The 25,358-nt window shown below is 39.8% G+C and overlaps 1 protein-coding gene across 12 annotated transcripts in view; it reads left to right on the forward strand.

Annotated features, from left to right (window-relative positions):
* ZFPM2 (zinc finger protein, FOG family member 2) overlaps positions 1-25,358 on the forward strand; it is a 466,093-nt gene that overhangs the window by 241,999 nt on the left and 198,736 nt on the right. The window lies entirely within an intron of this gene.

Below are 25,358 nucleotides of genomic sequence, written 5' to 3' on the forward strand. Positions count from 1 at the left end.
ACATCTGTACCTCAAAGGAAGTGGAGCTGTGAGAACTACTAGAAAACAGTAGTTTGCATTCTAAAGGCGTCTGAGAAATAGAAATGTCTCACAGGTTGACAGCAGGTCGGGTGGGGGGTGGTTTGCATACTTTGGAGGTAGGTTTCTTTGATGTGAAAGCGATCTCTTACTCCGAACAGAGCAGGTAGAATTACCATTAACAATTTTCACTTATTTTCTTTTCTTCTTTTTCTAATTTTTCAGCATGCTGTAGATCAGCAGCCATTGACCTTTATAATTCCTTGTTATTTCTTTAAATTGCCTGTACAATGTTGTGGTACCTGTGGGGAGGGGAGGGGGGCAGTTACCTTTAGTATTTTTTAACTTTTTTAAAGTGCTTTCACTGAGCCAAGGGACAGAAAATAAAGTCTTTGGTACATTGATCCCTTGATTGGTTATTTCCTAAATGAAAATGGAGATACTATTAAAGCACTAATAATGTTACATCTTAATAGTTGAGGAGTCAATAAATGGCTCCCATGTGCTTCATTAAAGTTCTTAATGAAGCCATTTTTGATAGCTGAACTTTACATTATCAGCTGCTTTATCTAGAGACTTTTAGGAGGAAGTAAGGCTGTAATGTGGTCTTAAGATGGTTTTTCTTTTTCACTCTGCTAACTGCGTTAGTTATTACCAAATTTATGTATTACAGTATTGTAATAAGCAGTAGAGGCTTTTTGCAGAGGCTATCACACGTAAGGACAGGAAATTATAAGTGTGTATATGGATTTATACATTTATAGCATTAAACAGGGAGAAGAGAATGGGAAGAGAGAAACATTTGATGTACTTCCAACCCAACCCTGTGCTTCCATATATGTGTGCCTATTGGGATATGGTAGCAGCTATGCCTGACCTATGTCATGACAGTGTTTTAGGATGGGTAGAGAATATATCTACTTTGAGTGTTTAAAGCTACAGTCGTGTTATTTTTTTAAAAAAGGTCTTTTCTCAACCATGTTTCCCTGGAGTTGACAAGATATTCCAAACCTCCTTCTTGTGCATCCCAATAATTTAACTCTTCCAATCATACCTGGTTTCCCTTTTGGCATTCATTCTGGGCTAATCTAATGCAAATTCATTGTTCCTTTCTCTCCTGAGAGGAAAATCAGTAAGGAGACACAGCAAGACAATAGATGCTGAATTTTTCTCTCTCACCCTCTGCACCATACTGCAATACATGAGAAGGCTTATTTTGATATATATTGATGGGGGTGAGACATGGTATTTACATGTTTCTGTTCACTTCAGTTCATGTCTCCAACACTAATGAATGTTAGAATGCCACTGCAAACTAACTCCCTGGGTTCAATGCCAGGGCTATAGCTTAGTGGTAGAGAATATTATTTGTAAGAGAAGGAGTCAATGTGGTGCCCTCCAGATGTTGTTGGACTAAACTCCCATCATGACTGGCCAACTGGACGGCACCATGTTGGCTACCCCACCTTAGGTTAAGTCTGTGGCAAATCCAATTAAAGGGGTCAGGTAATAGGTGAAAACAAACACATCTGCTTTATTGCTGCCACAAATCTGAGCTAAACGAACCAAAACTCTGACTCAAAGCAAAGTAGCCTTCATACAAAGTACTATATCAGTTTAAAAGCTGGTGACTGAGACCAGTTGGGTTATTTTATTGTTAATAGTGTTCATCCTGTGTTAGACAGGTTTGTATTACTCCTGGAAGAATGAGTTCATAGTAATGGAGCACTCCTTAGCCTCTCTTTGTCAATGGAGTTACAGGTTGCCTCTGTGGCACAGAGCTTAGGCTGCTGCGCCAGCTGTGACCTTTCCTAGAAAGAGAGAGCCTGGTCCTAATGATCTGTGTGTACTGTAAGGCCTTTCATGAAGGGTTGCCTTCGAAGATTGTTTGGAAACTGCAATTAGTCCAAAATTTAGCTGTGAGGCTCTTTAATTACTCCTGTTCTTTGCCAACTACAGTGGTTCCCTCGTCATTTCCATGTGCAATTTAAACTAGCTTTGACACCTTGATGCTATCTGAAGAACTACATTTCTCATCTGCCTGTTCACTAAGACCGTCAATGAAGGTCTTTCTTCTGGTGCCCATTACATCTGAGGAGTAATGGGTGGCTATAGAAGAAAGGGCCTATTCAGTGGTGGCATCCCAAGTTTGGAACGAACCACTTGAAATCCTGCATGTGCTGGCTCCAGCCAGTGGCCTGCCATGCAAATGAATCAGGGTCTCTGTCTATCTGTCAGCTTTTAGCATGACATCATAACAGAGTTGCCAACTTGAATAAAATGGGGGGACGGGACATGTAAGCCCCATCCTACATAATCGATCACATAACGTGGCACATACACACCATTTGATTGACAATTCCCTTCAACTTTGGAGGGGTTCGGTCCCCTCAATTGGGGGGGGGGAGCTGAAGGGACCTTGGCCCCTAGGAGTTGGCTCCTATACATCGTTAACATTAATCTAGCAATCCAAATCATGTGCCTTCTGGTGAATTTGCATAACTGGCTAGCCACGTCCTTGGAGCTGGCATATAGAGTAAGTCTCTTATACATTCTATATCCTGAAGAAGTCATGTGAATAGGCTCACATAACACTGCAAATCTAGTTCGAAACCAAACTCTAATTAGTTGCTCCTCTGTCACCCAGTTTATTCATCCGGTCAGTTCATCAGTGCCTGATAAGACCTTCTCTCTTCCACTTGTTCAAGGGAGCAGCAATATTTCCAGAAGACTATGTCAAAACTGTGGTTGACTGAAGCCACTAGGTAGCTTTTTGGAAACTATGCACATTAACACCCAGCTGCAAGCTTGTCCTTGGCCTACATTATTAGGATAACACATTCAGACATTACAGTGTCAGAAGTAAGACCTGCAGCAAAATGTAGCAGTTTGAACTGCTCCTGTTCAGTGTTCCAGTCAGCCATGCCCTCCTCCTGAATATTATATTCCATTCTCCCTCCTATCAGTTTTTCTGCAACAGTCAGTCAGCATTCTGTGCTCATTGAACATGCTCAGTTGCCCATTCGGCAGTTTTGTGGATCACACTTGCCATTAAGGAGAAACTTGAGGTTCTCAGGATAGATTTGCTTGTTGATGGATGGTGCCATTTTGGCTACTTGTGGCACTGCAATGTCTGAATGCAGTGGAACTCACAGCCTGAATGTTCAAAATAGAGTAAATTATGTATGACACAAGTGAGTACTAGTTAATTTTATGTCAATAAAATGTCCAGGAAAATGTTACTAATTTTACTTTGTGACATATTGTTGTATATCCATCATTGTGAATGTACATTTGATGGGGACTTTTTACCAAACCACAGTTGTCTCCCAGTGCTTAGCTAAACCACAGAAAATGTATGTCATGTTATTGATTGTTCTGTCTTCATTTAAATGGCACTATATATTAGTTACCAAAAGAAAAATCAGTTTATATTAGACAGCAACTTAAGGGCTTGGGTTTTGATCTAAAGCTACACATAAGGTGTTCCCATATGTGTGTTCCTTTCCATTTACTTAAATGTCAAAGAGAGCTCTAACATGCTTAGCTTGGATGCTTACAAGAAACCACCTCTGCACTGAAGCAGATGGGCAAACCCTGTATGTCCGAACAGTGCCATGTGCTCTTAGAATTCCTTTGGATTCCTTTGGATTCTTAGAATTCATTTGGAGCCAGTGTGGTGTGGTGGTTAAGAGCGGTAGTCTTGTAATCTGGGGAACCGGGTTTGAGTCTCCACTCCACCACATGCAACTGCTGGGTGACCTTGGGCCAGTCACACTTCTTTGAAATCTCTCAGCCCCACTTACCTCACAGAGTGCTTGTTGTGGGGGAGGAAGGGAAAGGAGAATGTTAGCCGCTTTGAGACTCCTTAAAGGGAGTGAAAGGCGGGATATCAAATCCAAACTCTTCTTCTTCTTCTTTGTAGTGAAATGCTGGTTAAGCTGATGAATATACGGTACTTCATTTAACTGCAAAGTGTGCTAGATAAGTCCTTTAACGGGTCACCATTTAAGTGTTCATTTTATAGTAAGGAGTTTTTATGCGGCATTCAACATCAACAAAAATCAATTAGATTTAGATGGCTAATAACAGCCTTACTCAAATGAGAATAATATTCCATTGAAGATGGCTTTTTGAGGCTCTTCCTGAATCCCAGCTTCTGTCTTTTCTTATATTTATGGTTTCACTAAAATGTTCAGGTAGAGAAATACCTGCACTCATAAATCATTGCAGATAATAGTGGTTCAGACACACACTGTCCAAGTTGATAATGGGTATCTGATCCAAAAAGGATGTCTTCCCCCCAACCCTTAAAGTTCTTTAGGCGGTGTTGGGGCAGTTAAACAAACCTTATGAAGCTTTTTTGTTTCCAATCTTATATTCACTATCAGTTTGATTAGTTGGTGCCCTTAGTGCAGAAGTGGGCAGCAGAGCAAACTACAAAGAAGCTGTTTTTCTAACTACCCAGATTACTTTCAACGAGTTTGATGGGTTTAGCTTTTGCCTATAATACTTTCTTCCTGCTTTTTGCAAACTAAATGCTATAAAGATCCCATAAGCTTATGAAATAATAGTGGAATTAAAGCAATAGAGGAGTGAATTTTTGTTAAATGGGCACTGGTGGAGCTTGGATGAAGAAAATAGTTGCCATCCTAAGTATACGTATATATTTTTCTTGATTTTATATAATGCTGGCTATGTTGTAATGCCTGTTACTTATTAGCTATGGGTATAATGTGAAACCCTCTTGAGCTATAGAAACATTGGAGTATCTGACTGTCTAACATGAACTTTGTGTAACAGAAGCTGAATAGTATTTTTATCACACACCCCTTCCCAGTTTTTAGTTTTTGCTTTGTCCTCTATAACGGATTATATGTCCTCTAGGCAAGGTCTCTTGGATGTGACTCCCATCATATGCTTAGGACTGGGAACATAAACTTACACTGATCCAGCATCATCCAATAATTCACCTATCTTGCGTGAATTCTCAGGAGCTAGCTAAGCTGATTTTACATTGTTGAGCAGCACAAACTCAGGCCAGAATCTGTCCCTTGTATATTCTTTCTTAATGCCTACCAAATCACATGGCATTTGATTTGCTAAAATTAGAGCTTTAACAACAGTAATGGTTTTTGATACAATGCTTACAAATACCACTGATTTTGTCCTTTAAAGGCCCAAACGTCTATAGTTTTACACATCTCTCATGCATGAAAAATCGAAAGTGTGTGTGTTGATTTGCTGGAAATGAGTCATGCACTGATATAATGCCGTTTCCTTTGTATTCTTATAACCACATAACTAGTATGAGTGGAGATTAAAAAGTAGGTGGAGTTGCCCTTAAAAAAGGTGTTCAAAACCGCAGAAAGCTCTTTGAAAAATTATTATTGTGAAAAGGGGAAAGTAGGAAAAAACCTGAAGAAAATACGTGCTTGCATCTAAAAATATACATGACAAAGGAAGATACTGCAGTATCCCATAAACATTTATTTTTATTTTTACATAAATTCTGAATTTGCAGGTAAAAGGGGACCACAGTTGCTTGTGCATAAAGTGCTGTATTGAATTTTTAATATCTGCCTAAAACTCAGAAAGTGTGTTATATAATGGTGTCTCGCAGATTTATTTTGCTGTGTGGATTTTGAATGCCCAGTGAACATCTAAGGAAATAAATAATTTCAGAGTAAATAATTGCATGAGTACAATTAAAGCATGACACTAGAGAAGTACACAAATAATTAGGGTTGGATCAAGACTAAGACTGCAATCCTCCCGTTACCTGGGAACAAGTCCTATTGAACTCAGTAGGCTTATTTCTGAGTAGATGTATAAGATTGTAGTTCTTAGTCATGAGAACTTAGTCAGGAGTCTGGGTCCACTCTTATAGCAGTGGACCCATGGCCCTCTGGGAGTTGTTGAACTCCTAACTCCAATCAGACTCAACCAGCGTGGCCAAAGGTCAGGATGATAAGAGCTGAAGTCCAGCAACATCTGGAGGACCACTTCCTTTATAGGACTTACAGTGAGAACTGTAAACCTTGAATTAGTCTGCACAAGATCACATCCCTCTCTCACTCATCATGGAGAGAAAGAAAAATTGAATTGGGTGGTGTCACATTTATTTGAATGTGGTCTCTGTCTTGCCACCATACTCATTCTTTCTGTGGAATCACTTGGGAGTTAGGCAGATACCAGTGAAGGTAGAGAGAAAGGAGCTTGAGGGCATTAAATCAATAGCAGATTGAGAATTTGCCATATAATATATTGCTCTGACAAGGGTTGCCACCTCTTTACATCAGTACACTTCTTTTTTCCAACCTTATATTGGTCTCTGGCTGTTCGAACTACAACTCCCATTAGCCCTGATACTCACTGTGCTGGAGGCTTTTAGAAAATATAAATCCTGCCCCACCCTTTTTTTTTAAGCCAGTGATAGCATTAAGGGAAATATTGTAATTTTTATCTTTTGAAGCAATTGATTTATCTCTGTGTTTCTTGGGCAATATTTCTGCTGGTTATCAAACTGCCTCACCCATGGGTCGTGGCAGCTCAAGCAAAAAGGGTGGCTGGGGAGGAAGTAAGTGGGATGCCATTCACATGTTTTCTGAGTAATCCACACTTTTTTTGGTAAACCTTTACACCCACATCTTGGCAGATATGTCACAGGTTTCTATAGGGTGGGGAAGAGGTTCACAGGATGATGGAGCATTAGGGAGAAGAGGAGGAAACGTGCTATATTCTGAATGTTTGGGAAAGCTTCATTCTAGAGTTGGGAAACATGAATGGATGGGGAATAACTGCACCTCAGCTCATGTTTGTCTGATATGAAGATGATTAAGTATTTACCGGAAAACCATTTGGCAGACAACTCTATAAACCAATAGGCAACAGAATGACAACCTGTATCATAGATGAAACAATATTATGCTTCTTTTCCAGATGACATCCTGCTGCTCCCATATTTTCAGAGTCATCAATCTCCATAGTAGCTTGATAGCAATCTTTTCTTCTATGTGGGAGATGCAGCCGTAGAATAATATTAGCCACACTATCATTTTTAAAGAAAGTTTCTATCTTATCTTTGCAATTATGATCCAGAAGTGTGGCATCAGCAACTTTCCAAACGTAGCATGCAGTACTTACATGAGTTAATTGCACAGTTAGGAGATAATGCAGTAGCGTTAACACGATTTACTGTGTAATTACCATTGCTTCCAATGAAATTATTGTGTAGCCGTCAACCTAGTATCTTATGTTATTTTGTGATAACTATGAAGTGATTACTGTGATTACTATTTTTTGAGAGACTGTTGATCTTTGACCAAGGTTTACTGGGCAAACTTGATGAAAGCTGAAACATAAACTTAACCTCCCTCAAAGAAAACAATTTGTAAGCTAGATATTGCCAGTCAAACCTTATGCCTCATGCTACAACTTTGCGCGGGAACTGCTCAACTCTGGCATTCTGTATGCAGGAATGGGCAGAAATAAGCCCACCACTCAATGTTTCTCAGTGATTTTCCAGTGCTTTCCCCATGTGTACTGCTTAAGAGATCCCACTGGTTCATCCAATTTATTTACTTAGTTTGATTCCTAGCCTGCTCTGTCACAAGGGATAAATTTTAAATGAGACCCATAAAATTAAATAAACATTATAAATAAGTATATAGCTTTCAGATGCAAATCAAGAGTGTTGCTGCTGAGTGTGATTCCTGGTCTTTGGTCCTAGGTTCTGATATTATTACAATTTAATGGGAATAGCAGGGGTGATGCCAATAGAAGGCCACAATTTCTGGTGTAGCACTGGCGGTGAAATCCTGAGTTTTTGTTCTCCTAGATGGGCTACCTTCTCAGACAGACTAGCCCCATCTGCCCCTGACTTCCCTCCACAGCACATGCAAAAATCACCTTCTTGACCATTGGACCTGCTGTTGGTCCTATCCACTCAATCCACTAGAGCCTGTCTTCACATGCAGGGGAAGTTCCTAACTCATGAGGGTTTGAGACCCTTTGGCTACTCTCACCTAGCCAAAGTCATTCCTGGAGTGTGGCTGCTGTCACATGCTGACAGCTTCTAGGAGCCACAGGTGAGAGCTGAGTGCCGGGTGGGGACCAAAGATGGAAAACTACCGAAGAAGGAGTATGATGTGTGCTCCGCCAGAGGTATTTCAGTTCCACTAACACTCCATACATAGTACACCAGCCTAATACCATTTATTTGTTTCTGACAGAAAGAGCTGTTCAACAGGTGGTGGATTCTCTTTCCTTGCAGGTTTTTAAGCAGAGCTTGGATGGCCATCTGTCATCTATGATTTGGCTGAGATTCTTGCATTCCACAGGGTTGGACTAGATGGGCTTGGGGTGCCCTCCAACTTTACAATTCTATGATGTTATGATTCCTTAATTTCTTAAAATATTTTTCCTTCCCTCACAAATATTTGAACGACACTTCCTTATATCATATGTACTCAGCTTCTGTAAAAATTTACTCGGCTTCTGTAAAAATTGATTTGACTAGTTGACCAATTGATCTGTGATTGATGTCAGTATTTTGCACTCCTTCCATGGTACAAATGACAGGGCGCAAAACCAGTGGGCTTATTCGCACATAGAGATGCACTGCCTAATTTTCTATATGCAAATGTGTTAAGGCTACAGGTTATTCTTGCTTTCACTCACTCAAAGGAAAGAGTGGATAAACCAGAAGTAGCTGTAGAACTGGCTGCTGTAGGGATACTTCACAGCCTACTCCTGCCACAGTGACACTGGTGAGATGTCCTTATATGTGAAATTGGCTTCTGCTGCATTTCTCATCCAGATCTCTCTAGTAATTAGGACAACATGTGCAGTGTGGGAGTGCAGCTGTATGACTTTTTTCAGAGCAAGAGTGATAAAACCATCTTCTGAGGTGCCAGGGTAACTGATGGACCCTCCTTACTATAACAAGACCATGAGGTGATCACAAGGCTTTCACATTTTATTGTTGATTTATTTATAAAACCTACTAACCACTTCCTACGCAAAATAGCTGGGTCAAACAATAAAATTCAGATACATACTGAAATCCCTCACACATTTACATAACCTTTTTATAAACAACCATCAATCAAAAATGCTAAAATAGAGTAGAACAAGTCAAGTGCAGAGTGCAGGAAACACAAAATTCAAGGGAAGGGAAGGGAAGGGAAGGGAAGGAAAGGAAAGGAAAGGAAAGGAAAGGAAAGGAAAGGAAAGGAAAGGAAAGGAAAGGAAAGGAAAGGAAGAAAGATCACTTGGTGTTGAAAACTAGAAAGTGTTGGTGCTGATTTTTTTCTGCGGGGAAAAGGAGTTTCAGAATTTGAGAAGGGGGGCTTCTTTGAGAATGTCTGGTATTCCCAGTAAATGTGACACCCATCAGAGTATATCTCTACTTGGTCCTACTATTGTTTGTGACGTATTAGCATATAAGAAGTCAGAGAATGAGGTCAGCTTACTTTTCTATATTTACTGATCATAATATATAATATTAAATGGATAAATACAGCTCCCTGCACTTAGAACTCTCCGTTGGGGGGGGTGGCTATTGTGGGGGGTGGGGCTGTCATGATGAGCTTCTGTCCTTCAGAAGTAACCACTACACCACTGGGTACCCAGCACTTCCATGGCAGTGGCTGCAGTTCATTAATGTTATCATGCTGCACCCAACTTTTTAAATTTTGTAATAATGTAGACTTGATACTGAGTTTTTCCTGTCTATCAGAAATTTCAGTTGCTTGGGGAAACATGTACATCCTACTATCCTCATTAGACATTTTAGGATTATTTTAGCAATATGAACTTATAATAGTTATATGTATATCAGCCTACATATTTCTGATTGTATTTTGTATGAAGGAAAACCCTGCATACCTCTCACAGTATCAGTAAAATAGAGGAAATGCAAGCAGGACAAATCAGACTACAGTCCAGGATGTATCCAAAGGTATAAAGAAAACCTTTATTTCAGAAACTTTCTTTAGTTTGCCTCTCTTTTGAAGAGTATGCCAAGTAAGAAATGCTATAAGTCAAGTACTGTGCCTTTCTTCAACATTACAGGATTTTCTTTCCACCTCAGTTTTTGATTGTATCTGTGATCAAAGGGAAATATATACTGTTTGTATGCTTCTTCTTTACTTGAGAATGGAAGCTGTGGTGGAGAGATGAGGTTTGACCCGGAGGGTGTATGAGTGCCCTTGTGTGGTTGCCTGGAAACTCAGGCCCACACAAGTGTCAACTTTCTTTCATGGCTTTAAAGGAAGGCCGTGCCTCATAGAGAGCTTTATTCTTGGAGGTGGGGGGAAGGTCCTTATGTGTTTTAAAACAAGTGTCTCACCGGCAGATAATAGTGGAGTTGGGGGTTATAAATGATGCATTTTGCTCACTTCACCCTGATAATGGCACAAGGGGAAAAAAGTTCATTGCTCTCTTATCAAAATACTGTGACATTTCTCCTTCAACTGTAAAATTTCATATCACATTCCTCTGCTGCAACCGCAACCAAATTTTCTCGATTGTAAAGACTACGTAATCTCTCATCAAAAAGTGCATTTTCCTCACTTTCCTGCTTCTTGTAACTTAACCAGAAAGTTGCTGAAATCACTGCTTTTTGTTCTGCTATAGATGATTCATAGTTTATTTCTTTTATTACACTAACCACAAATAATGGGTATTAGCCTTCAAAATGAATTTAGGAATTGTGACAGTAATCCTTTGGAAAGAATGTCAGTCAAAAGGGTTCTAGGGCAGATATGAGAAGGGGAAAAAAATACTAAGCTATGTTCATGGACCTGCTATTTGGCACAGTGTGTGATGATACATTTTTCACTAAAGCCTAATGTCTACCATAAGGCTTGAGAAAAATAAGTAATATTAATCAGGAGTTTGTCTAGGCTATATGTAAAGAACACTACAATCCATATAAGTTGAAGTTTGTGTTTACATAATGTACCTTCCATTACATCTATGCATTTTTGAACAGACTGTTTATAATGGTGACACAGGAGTCTTGTTGGTGGATAGTATTATTTAAACAGTTACCTAAAAATACTAGTGCCTATATTTAGACATTGTAACTGGGAAATAACTTGAAATAGTCAACAGATTTTTAATATAGGACTTAGTGCATGGACCTCTGTGCATGACTTTAGAAATGATGTGGAATTGTATAATTGCCCTAGACCATCTGAACCTCCTTGAATGTGCCTTCATCTAGCTCATTAGAAAAAGAGTGAGTTTGGATCTAGAAGACCCAAGTTCAGATACTATCTCTGCCATGGACTTCTGATGTTACCCTGGGAAACTTTTAAATATATTTTAGCCTTGATTAACCTTCTGTGAAATGAAAATGTCAATGAACCTCACAAGATTGTTGTGAAGTTCGCATCTTTTCATTAGCCACTTACTGTACATAGTGAAAGGTGCTATATAAATTGCAAGTAAAAATGGAACAGGTCCTTTTGAAAATGTGCACATGTTTTTAATAGCATGATGTTCTTTAGCACTATATTAAGATTTTGAGATGCAGGGATCTGAGAAGCACTGGCACAAGAGCACTGATGTCAGGTTCAGCACTAGCATCAATACTGGGGGGTCTTTTTTGTTACACATGCAATAGACTATCATTCACGATGCCACTCACTGGACTTGCACCTGACACTTTGGAACAATGTTTTCCTACAAGGAACCTGTGCTTGGATGATGGGGGATGGGAATGTTGGATGGAGTGATTATTATTCCATGTTTCTTTGGCAGCTAACAGATTGAGGTTGAATCCTGACAAGACAGAAGTACTGTTTTTTGGGGATGGGGCAGGCGGGTGTGGGGGACTCCCTGGTCCTGAATGGGACAACTGTGCCCCTGAAGGACCAGGTGCGCAGCCCGGGAGTCATTTTGGACTCACAGCTGTCCATTGAGGCACAGGTCAATTCTGTGTCCAGGGCAGCTGTCTACCAACTTCATCTGGTACACAGGCTGAGACCCTACCTGCCCGTGGACTGTCTTGCCAGAGTGGTGCATGCTCTAGTTATCTCCCGCTTGGACTACTGAAATGGGCTCTACGTGGGGCTACCTTTGAAGGTGACCCGGAAACTGCAATTAATCCAGAATGCGGCAGCTAGACAGGTGACTGGGAGTGGCTGGCAAGACGATATAACACCGGTCTTGAAAGACCTACACTGGCTCCCAGTATGTTTCTGGGCACAATTCAAAGTGTTGGTGCTGACCCTTGAAGCCCTAAACAGCCTTGGCCCAGTATACCTGAAGGAGTGTCTCCACCCCCATCGTTCAACCCAGGCATTGAGGTCCAGCTCTAAGGACCTTCTGGCAGTTCCCTCGCTGCGAGAAGTGAAGTTACAGGGAACCAGGCAGAGAGCCTTCTCAGTAGTGACGCCCACCCTGTGGAACGCCCTCCCATCAGATGTCAAAGGAATAAACAACTATCTGACATTTAGAAGACATCTGAAGGCAGCCCTGTGTAGGGAAGTTTTTTTAAATGATGTTTTAATGTATTTTTAATCTCCTGTTAGAAGCCGTCCAGAGTGGCTGGGGAAACCAGATGGGTGGGGTATAAGTAAATAATAATAATAATAATAATAATAATAATAATAATAATAATAATAATAATGAATAGAAGGTTTATAAAAAACCATTGGGGAGTCTTTTCCTAATAGCAGTGAACAAAATAACTCCTGCTGCCTGAGGCTGGAGTTACATAAGCTGAGGCTATGTGAAGTTTCCCCTTTGCTTCACACAAGAGGTTTACTAAACAAAACTATTCACAAAGGAGAAGTAAAAATCTTGTGTTATAAAATTGGGTTTCATGCTGCTCATGCCCATCCACATTTACTCATAAGTTCCATTAATTCCAATGGAATCTCTTCCCAAGTGTGTGCACATAAAATTGCAACCTTTGATATGTAGATACCTCACATCCAAGTGTGTCTCACAGTCCATAAGGTACCTCTGAGTCCACCCCTGTATGTTGGGCTAATGATCTAGCATGCTATCTGTGCATAGAAACAGCTGTTGAATGTATCTCTCCCTTGCTAGTCTAGGGTGGTTGTGTGTTGAAACACCACCAGAACCAAATCTGTCACTTTATATTCATATTGGTAATATCTGAGATACTGTACTATATGTATTTCCACACACCTGGTTGAATATGCTTTATGACTACAACAGATTGAGAAGTTTTTTATTGCCATGCAGACAGTATAATAATATTTCTTCTCAGTGAAATAATGATTTTGTCAGACACTTGGTATCTTGTTTTGTAATGTGTTTCAACTGAGCACTATTTATGCCAAGCTCTGGACTGTTGACAGAAATGTGAGAAGATACATCTTGTTCCCTATGTAGGTCCTCACAGCTTTGGGAATAAGTGATTGCTGACACAGTAGGAACATTCTCTGGTAGGAAGTGGCTACCAATGCAAAAATAAATAATTGTATCGCTTCCCCCTTCCAGGCCTTCTGTGTACAATAAGAAAAGCTATTAGGAAATAAGTGCCAAACATTAATTTTGAACTTGTTCAGCTTCCATATCGATGGCATTTCTTCCCCATAGCTCAACAGTAGACCAGATGGTTCGTTTGCACAATACCCTTGGTATTAAAAGGATCTCAGCCAGCAGGAGTTGGACAGACCTCTGCTTTAGACCTTAGAAAGTTGCTGTTGGCAATGGTGTAAATGAACCAGTGTTTCGATTTATTATAAGGCAGCTTTTTGTGTTCCTAGTGTTGTTTTGCTGCTGAGTTAATATATCATAGGATGGTGCACCGGAGATCATATAATCATTGAAGCTGTACAAGACCATCTGGGGAACCCTCTGTCCTAATACAAGATATCCTGTATCTTGTAGGGGAAATGTTCAGTGTCCTTACATTTCTGTAAATCACATTTCTGGAGGCAGTAATGCTTCTGAATACCAGTTGCTGAAGGCCATAAAGGGGGAGAGTGTTATTGTACACAGATCCCACTTGACGGTTTCCCACAGGCATCTGTTGGGTCACAGTGAGACTCTTCTTATGTTCACCTTTGTATTGAAACCCTTCAATAATATAACTCTCAGGTAGCTTATTACATTGTGAAAAAGCTTTCAGGAAGATTGGCCTTGACGTCTTAAGGCAAATAGTGCATGAAGCTGCAGTATACTAAGTCAGACCACTGGTTCTTTGGCCCAGTATTGTCTACTGGGCAATTCTGGCCCAGAATATCCCACTACTATGTCTTTTCCAATCCCCGTACCAGAAGCCCTTTAACTGGAGGTGTTTGAATGTGGTGTCACATCCATGTAAAGCATGTGCTCTACATAATGGTTGACTTGTGTGAAGTCCTTTCTTTCTCTACGTTGTCTACCAAACTGAACTCAAAGCAGTCGCCAGTTTAATCTACAGAGTTCCAGAAAGGAGAGGTGACAAAAGATGCTTCTGTCTTAAGTGAATTGGCAAGGCATCATCGATATATAGTAGCCCCTGAACACAGTCCGTTCTAATGCTAAATTTATACCTGGTTGATATTTGCTAGTTGCAAAATCATGCAAATTTTTGGTGTGAAATACTAAAAACAATTTAAGAAATTAGAAGCAATTAATTTATATTTGTGCAACAGGTAATATTATATGCCTGAGAAAACGTGTGGGAAAGGAAAATAAGGTGTTGGTGGGACAGTATGATTGCTGATAGTTATTGCTGCAGAAACCTAGAAGTCACAAAACTGTCAATTGAGGACTGGTGCAAATAAAAACGGAATGTTACGATTGTGTGTTAACTAATCTCTATTGTTAAAGACAGGGAGGCACAGGAAAAAAGGCAATGATCACTTTTTGGGAAAACAGAACACATTTGCACTTTATTAAAATAATGGTAATTCCCATGAGAATATGCAGTCGTACAGCCTGTGGCCTAGTTTGTATGTCACATTAAACCATAGTTAAAAGCTGGTGCATGCTGCTCAGATTGCAAGTGCTTCATTTCTGCCCTGTTCCTGCTGCTGTAAGTGCTGCCTGGAAATGAGCCAGGATTTGATTTGTCATTACATCCTCCAAATAAACAGTGAGCGGTAAACCAAGAGGAAATGTTGGTTACCACCCAAGGTTGATTGAGAAATAAATAAATCACAAGTCTGCGTTTGGATGTAATGACAAGCCAGACCATGGCTTGTTTTCTGGCAGCACAGGAGCAGCAGATCATTGTGCATTCACGTTAAACCATGGTTTAATGTTTCAGTTACAGATAGGTAGCCGTGTTGGTCTGCCATAAAATAAAAAAATTCCTTCCAGTAGCACCTTAAAGACCAACTAAGTTAGTTCTTGGTATGAGCTTTCGTGTGCATGCACACTTCTTCAGATACACAGTGTATCTGAAGAAGTGTGCATGCACACGAAAGCTCATACCAAGAACTACGGTAACTTAGTTGGTCTTTAAGGTGCTACTGGTAGGAATTTTTTTATTTTGACCATGGTTTAATGTGACATGCAAACCAGGCCACTGTCAGTAAAGAAAGAGTAAGAGATCATTTTATAACTCATATGCACATTTGGCTGGTTGGGTTATTTCATTGCTTTTCTTCTTTTTTCATATCTTACCTATTAATAGTATATATTGGTAAATGCTTATTTTTTATTTTGTTGATATACTGCATAAAGAGTTATGATACCATATTGGGTTATACAAAGTAACTTTTGTTGTAGAGGGGTACGGGTAGAAGGATAGCTAGGAACAGACACTGTGGTTGAAACTGATTGTCACCAAATTCCCAAAAATTGAACACAACTTTTTGTTAGTTACCATGTGTAATTGTAAACTACGTATGTGTTACTTCAATGTCAAATAAAATAACAGTTATTTTCAGTACATATGTAGAACATTTCAAGACTTTTGTAGAACATTTAACACACCTTATAGTACACCTAAGAGAAAGAAGTGAGAGGAGTATATATATATATATATATATATATATATATATATATATATATATTAAACGAAGGTAATGAACTCTAGTTTCAAAATGACCCTGTCTATGTTTAGGAAAGTTTTGAATGTTTGATGATTTTTAATATTTTGTTGGAAGCCGCTCAGAGTGGCTGGGGAATAAATATGTTGTTGTTGTTGTTGTTGTTGTTGTTGTTGTTGTTGTTGTTGTTGTTGTTGTTGTTCTAATATCCAAATCATTGTTTGAACATAGTTTCAGGGTGCTGTTAATTATATATATATATATATATATATATATATATATATATATATATATATATATATATAATATATATATGCTTTCGTAGATTTTCACGGGTACAGGAATGCAGGTTTTGGTGTCTTCGGGTGTCTTCCCGTGTAAGAGTCGGGGTGTCTGTGCGACGTTTCGACGAGGTCTCACTCGTCATCTTCAGGCTGGTGCTTTCGGCTTCTTGTTACTTGCTCCTGTTCTCCGCAGCTGACCTTGCTGGCTTAGCGGGGGTCGCCCCGCCTCTCCATTAAGAAAAGCAGCCAGTGACAAGGCGGCAGGGAACCCTATCCCCAGCGCCGTTCGAACGTTTTTCGAACGGCGCTGGGGATAGGGTTCCCTGCCGCCTTGTCACTGGCTGCTTTTCTTAATGGAGAGGCGGGGCGACCCCCGCTAAGCCAGCAAGGTCAGCTGCGGAGAACAGGAGCAAGTAACAAGAAGCCGAAAGCACCAGCCTGAAGATGACGAGTGAGACCTCGTCGAAACGTCGCACAGACACCCCGACTCTTACACGGGAAGACACCCGAAGACACCAAAACCTGCATATATATATATATATATATATATATATATATATATATGAGAGAGAGAGAGATATATAGGTTCTCAAAATAGCTAACAGAACCAACAGTCAGGAGCATGAAGTGTCTTTGCATTTATCAGGGGGGGAAATCTCAGCAGAAAGGGACATTAATCAGGGGCAGCTGCTCCTCTGCTGAGGAAAGGAGCAAAGCAAAGAGCTGATGACGATCTTATCAGGAGTGGGGGTTGGGAACCTCTTCAGTAATATCATCAGCTTGAACTTTCCAAGTCTGGCATTTCAGTATCATCTGTATTTGTTATGAGAATGGGTAGGCTTGGGGGCTAGTGTAGAATGGGAGAAGGGAAGAGAGAGCATTTGAAAAAGGCTGCACAAACTGCATGTAACGGGATAAAGCAACTACTGGGCCTGCTAGGTCTGTGCAGTGTCACAATATAATTGGGAGTCTTTTCCGTCATTTTTGAAGTATCAGGTTAACCCTCTCAGGAGGAACGAGAGTGAGAACCCAACCACTCTAGATACCTTCCGCTGCATGCCAGGATATTTTCTTCAGGTTTCCTCACCATCCACTCAGTAAGCAAAGCAGTAAATGGCAGGTGGACAGGAGACAGGAGATCAGGCCTGCAAAGCAATCTAGTGAGCATTGTACCTTGCATATAAATTCACTCTATTGTCAGATCCAGTATGTTGAGGGTAAGGCAAAGGTGCCAGGGGTTAAATCTGGGATTTTCTGCATGGAAAGCAAGCGCTCTGTCAGTGAACTATGGCTCTTCAAAATTGCAACTGGTTATACTCCCAGGACTTTCTCCTATAATAGCCAAGCAATTTGTAGTTTTGTAGAGCCTACTGAGGTTTGTATTGTAGATGTTTCACTAACCATGTGTTAGCAAGAGTTGGGTGTCAAAATGCCCTTTGTTGAGTTGACTTATAATCTATGAAACTAACTCAGAATTGAGATTGCCCTTGCCAGATGTAATTGTGGGATGTGCAAGTAGTCTAGAAAAGAGAACATCAGAATATGAGCTAGTTGGATCAGGGTAATTGCCTATCTAGTCCAGCATCCTGCTCTCCCAGTGGCCAACCAGATGCCTATGAGAAGCTCAAAAGCAAGATTCTTACTACTTATGATTTCTAGCAGCTGGTATTCACGGGCATTCTGCCTCTGAGAGAGCATAGCCATCATGGCTAGTAGGAAAACAAGGCAAGCAGGAAAACAAGGCAAGAGTTTGTATCTCCATTGACTGCAATAACTTATGTTTTAGAATTGTTTGTTTAAGTTCTTCCCTTGGTTGGTTCTTTATACTTTATGAAGAAAATGTATATTTGTTGTGAATCATTTTGAACTCAACTTTGTTGTTGGAAAATCGACATGCAATTATTATTACGTTAAATCAAAATAAGTCCTTTCTGGGGGTGTCCATTGGACTTGAGTGGGAGACAATAATGATCTATCCTTGTGTAGGTTTCTCTTGTCATAGCACAGTCCGGTGCATATTGTGTAGAAGCATGTCCTGCATTATTGTAGCATTATTCGTATGCTGGGTGTCTTCATATTCCTAGTTAACTCAAAGAGGCTTTTTGTATTTGCCTTCAGTGGAATAAGAAATACACCTGTTGTGAATAATGCGAGAAGGGCTCTGTCAACTGCAACCTTACATGATAGGCATTAATTTAATCTTTGTGCTTTCAATCTACTTCTGCCAAAGGACTTTGCTGTTAGTGCAGCATCTTTTAAATAGCAACTGTGTAATAAAATAAATGCTTGGTGATTTTAGCTCTTGGCCTCTACGGACTTTGACACAAGAAATGGAACTCTTAAGATCTTCCCTTACTACATATTTCCTTGAACTAAAAATATACTTCTTTAATTTTTCAAACTTGAGCATAAATACCAACATTAAAAAAATATTCTGAGTACACTGATAGCTAATATTATTTAACATAGAAAGTTGGCTTGTTTTAGGAGCTTTTTTTATTTTAAAAATGCACAAAATCTGTGATAATCCATGCTTGAACTGACTGAATTTCATAGTCTGAGTATTTATAATGCAGAGAAGTGCAATATATGGTCATTTCTTTACTTCAGGGCCTCGATTCTATATGCATTTAAATAAAGAAGTTTATTGTGATAAATTGTGTTTAGGACAGTAAGCTCAACTGCATTTTCTTGACCAATCGGTTTTAGGAAACTCTCCTAAAGAAGTGTCATTTACTTGTCTTTTCCCATAGTTAAATGTTTGTTTGTTTGTTTTTAATCATTTTTATTAAGTTTCCCATTTTAACAATCCAATCAAATCACATTAAATGTTCCAAATTATACAAATACATATCAAATAGTCCAAATATTCTGCCTAAATTATAATTTATTTGTTGGGACTTCCCATGCTTCAACAGTTAAATGTTGAGCATGAAGGGCATGAATGTACATCATTGGATATTTCTTTGCTTGATTCGTCCCAAGTGCTTGATGACTGAATATGAACTGGCTCCATTGAATATGAGTTGATGTGAGATGATATCTGCAATATAAGATATGTGATGGCTCATTCTTACATCCAGCTTATGAAGTGACTGCCTCTAAGGGTTAAGCCATACTTCCTTTCGTGCTGTTCTTTCTAGGCACAGGTTCAGGATTTTCATATCCATGTCTGAGTGGTTCTTTTGTGGAATCTGTGGAAACCCCAATGGCCATTTGCTCTGAACGTGGGTTTTCCCGGGGAAAGTACCAGGACATTTAAAAACCCGCTCAGACATGGACCTAGAAACCCAATCCTGTGTCTAGTAAATAGAGCTATCCTGGCACACATCTATTCACCGCTTAGGAAAATGCCTGGATATTTGCTTTCACTCAAATGGCTGTTTGGCACAATTTGAACTCTGTTGTGAACTTTTCTTGCAGCACTTTCAAATTTGGTGGATGTTTAAAGGCTTATAAGCTCTCTGTACGTATTAATAGTTCTAAAGCCTTGCTGTAGCACAGATTTTATTTTCACTTCATATTATTCTCAGTTGCTCATACAGAACCTCTGCCTTTTTTGCTGGGGAGAAATCAGGAACCGGAAGCCATAACTGGTGAATACAGTCACAGTAAGACATGAAGACCATCCGCCATTGATAGTTGAAGCCTTGGCTTTGCATTCAGCGATTCAGTTATTTGACAATGCCCAAGCCCAATTTTCCTTATTACTTGTGACTGTCATTCTACAGGTTTTAAGTTGATCAATGTCATTTTATTATAAAACCAATAAAATGTTCTACCCCAAAAAAGTAAGGGGGGAATCTCCATAATTTAAGTTATTGCTTTCTTTGCTACAACAAATCTTGTGTCACCTTTGCATTGGAACTTGTTATAGAAAAGCCAATAAACTCAGCCCTTAAAGTTGCTAGTTTCTCAGTTCTGTGGAATTCTGATTGAATCCTGTGAAAGGAGAATGTTACTGTTTTTGCCACCTCTATTATGTTATCTGTTCCAGCACAATTACACACTAATTTGGGGCTCTTTGTGTTTGGCTAATAGCTTCTGATTCAAGGCTGTCACACAGTACCTCTTGTTCATGAACTTCTAATTCTGCCTGCCAGTAGCCCTAGCATTTACCTATGGAGCACATTTTTTCTTTGACCAGATGCTCGTCAGGGTAAAATCACTAGGAGACTATCAATAGATGATGCCATCTACTAGTAATACATGCCAACTACTAGAGATACATCTCTACAAAGATCACAATTATCAATAGTGTAGGGTAGTGTAGGGTAGTGTGGTTTGTTGTGTGTGTGTGGTTGTTTTTTGTAAGTTTGCTTATCCCCACAATAAATGTAGTTGTCAGCAGGATAAGTTCAAGCAACGGATAAGGTCACAATTTCATTTAGTGACAACATCCTACAAAGCAAACTTACAAGGTTCGATTTATTAAAGAGTCAGAAGGGATAAGATCACTGAATGGCCAGTCTGATTTATCTGGGTTTGACTGCAGTATTTGAAAAGAGAATGCCATATTTCAAGTTTATGCTCTGAACCATAGTATAATGTGGCTCAAAGAGTTGACTGCTGTGGGGCAGTGGGGAATAGAGTGAAGGTGGCAACTGGTGGGATATTTTGAAGAGCTAGCCTAGCAAGGCAAGTCTGTAGAGGGTCACTTCACAGAATGAAATGCCTGTTTCAAGAAAGCCTCGCAGAAGCATAAATGAAGTAATATTTACTGTATGCAAATCTGACATGGCTTTTAAGTGCTGCAATGATTTACGGTAATCTAAAACTTACTTTCAGCAGAAAAACTTAATCTGTTACTGCAGTACAAAAATAATTTCTGTTGTGCTTACTTTAATCGGAGTCACCATTTATTGCTGAATCTATCAAACATGGATAAATGGCTATTGTCTATCCTCATTCTACAAATTATTGTTAGATACTTCAATGTGATACCTGGCATTTTGTGAAAAGAAGTGAGGAGGGATATATGTATGCAGTATAATTCTTATATATACCATAGAAGCACAGGAAAGAATTTGCTACAATTGAAGCCTTGCATTCTGGCCCAGTATCTACCAAGGTGGGCTGATTATCTTAAAAGCCATGGGATGTTTTGTAGCTGAGCTAGTGATCCATGACTTGGGGCTTCTTTTACAGTGCAGCTATCATAAGTCTTTGAGTAATCACAGACTTTAAAAGTATGCTATATCAACAAGATAAGAGGAACAGCCCACAGCACTAGCAGCATTATCTTTTACCAAAATTGATTAGCGTGTACTATGGGTCTCACATATTTTGCACAAACGGCACTCAGCAAGCTCAAAATATTTATGGTCTTGAAGAATGTGAGCAGGGGAAAAAAACTTTGCTGTGAAGTCTTCAGCTGAAATGAAACATCCATGATCCCAGTTTTATAATTAATTTATTTTCAAAAAATGCACGTAAGATTGCAGCCTAGGAACGGTAAGTGTATTCTGACTCCTGCTGGGGTGAATATATCCCCCACCCCTTTAAAATATGGCGGTGATCTTCCTTTAAAATATGAGTTGGTGGAGCTGCCTTCTTCTTCCTGTTTCTCTAACCGGAAGCATGACTCATTTGTCTATTTTTTGAGACAGAATATTCCTGGGAACATTGTTGTCCCAGATACATAGCTGGAGTGGCTGCACTGCCATTTGAAGCACTGCTTACTAAAGGCCCTTGGGCACCTCATATCTTAAAGTAAGGCTGCTACCACCCCAGGAATCTTTAAAGTTTTCTCCCCCTCAGTAGATTAACATAGTTGGACTCAGTGGCGTAGCGTGGGGGGTGCAGGGGGGGCCGGCCGCACCGGGCGCAACATCTGGGGGTTAGGGTTAGGGGGCGCAAATCCACGGGTTAGGGGGCGCAAATTACTTGCCTTGCCCCGGGTGCTGACAACCCACGCTACGCCACTGGTTGGACTTGGTCATTCCAACCCTACACTGAATACACTATAGTAGTATCTTCCCATTTGCTTCCTCTATTTCAATAATGCATTGATTTCCTCTAGAAATTCAGTGCAGGGATAGCAAAAACAACAATGTAGTTTCCTAAATGTATTCATTCGCCTTCTTTGAAGGAGAAAATGAAACCCTGTGGAAAATCAGGAAATTTCCATACATTTGCCTGATTCCTTGAACTTGAAAATAAGACATATAGTTTCAAAATCTTGCTTCATAATATTCTACCAGATTTCATGGTATGTCAGGCACTGTATTGAATAGTTGGGTGTTAGGGCATGGAGGGCATTGGACGGTGATTACTTTAAGTTAGATTGAGACATCCTCATTGGGTGCTGTAATTTCCCAGTTTTAACTCTTTTATGCCAAAGGTAACTGAATGCTGGTTAACAGTTTGCCAGTCAGCTGAATCCTGCTTACACAATAATGTTCTTGTGGGGAGGGGGGCAGTTAAAATTTTATGTCAAGGGAAGGATTTCTGCTTAACACTGAAGGCAGTAGCACATTTGTCTCTTCTATTATTGCAACTTTGATGCAAATTCATGTTGTCCGATGTAAGAGGTCTAATGTAATAATGAAAAAGATGCCTGGAATTGCTGAAATCTAAGAGTGCAGAATCATCAGTTGCAGTGAAACCTATTTTTGAGCTATTAAATCGGTGACAATAAAAGGAGAATTGTAGCATATATGGTGACTAATTCAGTAGTAAAATTGAATGAAGAACAGAAATACTCTTATTGGCTGCTTTTGGCTGCTCTGTATCTTGCCTAAGCATCCTTGAAATGGTGCTATTAATGACTGTTCCCTGTTTAAAAAAGAATACTATCGTTCTGTGCAACTGGGAACTTTGGTTATCACTGAATGATCTGCCCTAAGTTTGTCGTTCTTAATCCATTAAAAGACAGGCCTGCTTGTAAATCCACAGGTATAGATAAGGAGTCACTGTTTGACTGAGTCTGAACCCTTTTCAAATGAAAAATGTCAGTGGCAGAAAGGGAGGCTGAATTATTTTTTTAAAGGGTTTTCAAAGATTCTCATGATTCCTAGTATCAGTTAAATGTGACATGTCCATAGACATACTTGCTTTTTAATGTGTTAAAGCAGACAAATACTGCTGGTTTCATCTTTAGGCAGAAGAAATCATTGCTCTACATACACATGTACGTATAATTTTCTGTAAAAAAAATTAGGCTAAATTCAAATCAAGTTCTGAAGAAAAATTAGGACAGGTGTTTGTCCTAAATTACCCCTTTTATTTTTTGTGAAACTTTAAAGGTTGGGGAGCATAAATGTAAAATACTATTGATGGCAGTATTCTTATTCTTATTCTTGTGTGTGCAATGGCTGTTTGCTAAAACACAATAAACCGAACTGAACTGAATTCCTTGTGTAAAGTGTACATAGCCCCTTTAGCTATTTTTCACATCCTTTTGCAAAGGGTGCAAAACTGCTTGCAAGGGTGTAGACTTGGAGGGTGAGGAGAGGAAATGGGTCACTACTGCTGAAGCAACTGTGTCAGTGTTCCCTGGCTCCAATACAGTGTAGCCTAATAGACTACTTTGAATGTACATTTACATTGTTCCTCAGTCACACATAACTATGCGAGGGGTGGGTTTTTTCCTTCAAAGAAAAGCTGAATTAATACATTTAGGAAACTACATTGCTATTTTTGCTATCCCTGCACTGATCAAGCTTGATCAAGGTAAAAGTCTTGCTGAGCAAAGCTGGTAGGCAGTGAAAGCACCAGTGCACTCTGTGGCAAGTTGGAGAGCATCAAGCTGGTTGCCTCAGCAATAAGGGTGTATTTTCCCCAATCCAAGGAGAGAGAGGGCAATGATGGAGCTTCATTTTGCCAGTGACATCACCAGATTGTTAAAATATGATTAGTTTTGTGATGCTATGATGTCATCGCATTCACTTTCTGATCCCTGATTGGCTGCGATGACACAGTGCAGAAACTCTAGAAGATACTGAAACGGCAGTATCTTGGAACTCTGAACAGTCATGGAAAAAATGTGAAAGATCAGTAAGGCAGAGTATTTACTTGAGGGGCTTTTTATACACCCCAAGCCCACATTTTCCGTGGAAAATGTTTAGGTGTGAAAGCACAGCACTGTTCAGAACACTTGCTAATTCATTTTGATTTTGCTCAGTCTGTGAGCTTTTTGTGAAAATACAAGTTGAATTTAAATAATACTTACTTAAATGGCTTCTAGTACACACATTGCTTTTTAGATATGTCTGAAACTATCACCACATTAGATGATTTTTATTCTTCACAGATCCTTAGCCAGTATATATCAGTATAACTTCACACACAATGATTATGCAGATTTAAAGTATCTGAGAAAGCATGTCTAATTTTCAGTGGGCTATTTTTGGAATTTGCAAAATCAAAAATGAGATTTTAGAGGGTTTGGAACACATGCAGACTGCCATGCTCATTTTGAACTCTCAGTTTACCCTGTATGTTAGAATTGGTTCAGATATTGGTTGGCATAAACTTTGAGGGAGGCTCCATTGGCTGGAAGTTTCTACTGTGTTGCAAAAAAGAAAGAAAGAAAAAAGGTACTAATGAGAGATTGCGGACACTTGCGGACTGACTCTGGGGTGGCGGCGCTCATCTCGCTTTATTGGCAGAGGGAGTCGGTGTACAGCTTCCGGGTCATGTGGCCAGCATGACTAAGCCGCTTCTGGAGAACCAGAGCAGCGCACGGAAACGCCGTTTACCTTCCCGCCGGAGCGGTACCTATTTATCTACTTGCACTTTGACGTGCTTTCGAACTGCTAGGTTGGCAGGAGCAGGGACTGAGCAATGGGAGCCCACTCCGTCATGGGGATTCGAACCGCTGACCTTCTGATCGGCAAGTCCTAGGCTCTGTGGTTTAACCCACAGTGCCACCCGCGTCCCTTGCGATTTGCAGTAGTGCATTTTAATTATTGTTATTAGCTACTTTGTTTTTAGCATACTGTATTTTACAATTTATATTTTAAATGTTGTAATCTGCCTTGATTCCCAACTTGGGAGACAGGCAGGCAATGAATGAATGAATGAATGAATGAATGAATGAATGAATGTGCTGTTGGGTGCCCTTTGGCAGCAGCACCCTATG

This window comes from Podarcis vaucheri, assembly GCF_965113315.1.
Source record: "Podarcis vaucheri genome assembly, chromosome: 8".
NCBI lineage: Eukaryota > Metazoa > Chordata > Lepidosauria > Squamata > Lacertidae > Podarcis > Podarcis vaucheri.